Source organism: Artibeus jamaicensis, unplaced genomic scaffold (assembly GCF_021234435.1).
Source record: "Artibeus jamaicensis isolate MK-2021 breed Jamaican fruit bat unplaced genomic scaffold, CSHL_Jam_final scaffold_461, whole genome shotgun sequence".
NCBI classification, from domain to species: domain Eukaryota; kingdom Metazoa; phylum Chordata; class Mammalia; order Chiroptera; family Phyllostomidae; genus Artibeus; species Artibeus jamaicensis.
In genome coordinates, this window is record NW_026522045.1 from 6,902,536 (window position 1) to 6,904,870 (window position 2,335).

The following is a 2,335-nucleotide window of genomic DNA, read 5'->3' on the forward strand; positions in this document are numbered from 1 at the left end:
CCCAGCCTCAGCTGCCCCCTCCCATTAAGCTGAAAAGCACTGTCCAGAAAATAAATTCCAGCCCTTATTCACCTTAGATCACTTCAGACCCTGTTTTTATTTCTTCAGTTTATGAGAGGGCTAGTCCACCTAACCTTCTCTCCCAAATGTTCTCAAATTCTATGATTCCAACTCTACAGAAAATCATCTCACATTCCCAAGTCAGGACCCACTTGATCTAGATGGAAAAATGCCATTTCTGTGATAAACCTGCTAAAGCACCCCCCCTTTTTTGGCTGAAGTATACCTGTGTGCACTTCTTAAGGAGACCACCAAGATGAACAACAGGAACCTTAACATGCATTATTTTATTGCCACATTGGAAATGAAGTGTGAGAAGCTGCAAAATCATGCCACTTCACGAAGATTATGGACCAAGGAAAGCATCCACTGTAGACAGTTACAAGTGGCTTATCCTATAGGGGATGCAAGGTGTATGTGCACTAAAGTCATCCATGGTGAGATTATCAACAGTACCTGCCAGCCAGAATTTATGCACTGATGGAAAGTTTAAAAATGTAGGTGAGGCAACATTGGTTACCCTTGACTTCTTAACCAGGAAGTATGGGTGAGAAGACATCAGGAGATGCCTAAAATCTCCACAACACAAAGGCTTACAAAAAATAAGCCCTAAACCAAGATACTTAAGCAATGTTGACATTTGCTCTTGGGAGAAGTTCCTCATTTTATGTTTGAACACACTCTTTCCCCTGCTGGATAGCTAGTATAGGTGAGGAAAACAAACACAAAACATCATTAAGAGGGCACTTACCTAAAATGGAGTTTAGTTTTTTCCAAGAAGGCTCTTTGGCAAGTCATTGAAGGCAGCCAACTGTTTTAAATTTAGAATGGCAAGGCACTAACCTCAAATTCTCAGCTGTGTGTGTGTATGCTTATGTGTGTTTCCACACACACTATAAGGACTTGAATATTCATTAGACTCCATCTGAATTGTGAGGTTTTTTTTCTCCATTTGAGTGATGGTTTAACACTGTTGCCATTTTTCATAGTTATTTTGAGAATAAGGAGCAAGCAAAGCATTTTCTTCAGGTTTATCTATCACTGTACAATTAGGAAGTTATGACCTTTTGGACAATTTTGACTAACTTTAAAAATTTCAAATAATGCTTACATGACACAGTGTACCCTTTGGCTTGGAGTTTGTTCCTCACACTGTAAGTCAGGACAAAAATGATTCCTGTCTCTCTGGGAAACTTGAACATGTATATTCAAGATCTAAACTGGTTCTCCAATTTCATCTTGTTAGCCAGAGAAGGCCATGAGCACAGTTTGCATGGCTCCTTAAGCATAAGATCACAACGCCAAATTGCTAGATGCAGAAAAATGCCACATAACCAAAAATTAGGCAAATCTAAGATATTTCCATTTTAAGTCCGATATTCCAAGATTGGTTTAAATGTGATTTTTAGTAATTTTCCAACAAAAAGTACATATTTTGCCATGTATAATGTGCACTTCATTGCCCAAAATTTTTAGAGAAAAATAAGGAAGTGCATTATACATGGGTAGTACCAGAAATATTTTGTATCTGTTCTCATGTTTTGTAATTATTTGTTACATAAAATTTCTTGTACCATAATATGTTCAAATATACATGCTAAAATTTATTAATAATACAAAACAAGTATCTAAATATAAATTTTAAAAATTGAATAAAAATTAAAATGAAAGACTTTTTCCTGACAGTTTGGGCCAAAAATGTAGGTATGCAGTATACACAGGAGCCCGTTATACATGGCAAAATATGGTAGTTTTTTAATTGCCCCATTACTATTAGGGCCTATTTTGTAAGAAACACTTACATACACCAAGTTTAAGAAATATGTTATTTTTAAATGTTACATTAAATACACTGATATTCTATTGCTTGACTCATGACAAAATTTACTAGACGGGCTTATTTACTAAATGTATCAATTTTCACCACTGTCTCAACTAGAAAGCCCCCATGACTTACTTCCCATTGAAGGGAGGGTATTTTTTTTGTTAGGTATTAGTTTTCTTCAGCTTTGACCTGTCAAACTTCTCCACTTCAGACAAGTCTGTTTTATCACTCATCTTAACTGAAAAAAAAAAAAAGAAGTGAAAAAAGAAAAACCTTATCTGGTAGAACTATTATCACACTAAGGAGTAATAGCTAATATCAATGTGTTTTTTACCCTCAGATTTTCAACAAGAAAACACCACACATCTCAGAAAAGTCATGTTTTTATTAGAATACTTTGAATTCCACATCATCATTATCCCATTTCTGATTGGCAGTACATGCCATTGG

The 2,335-nt window shown here is 35.6% G+C and overlaps 1 pseudogene; it reads right to left on the reverse strand.

The window, feature by feature from the left end:
- Positions 1-725: 725 nt before the first annotated feature.
- On the reverse strand, positions 726-2,118 carry LOC119046097 (thymosin beta-15A-like; annotated as a pseudogene).
- Positions 2,119-2,335: the final 217 nt, after the last annotated feature.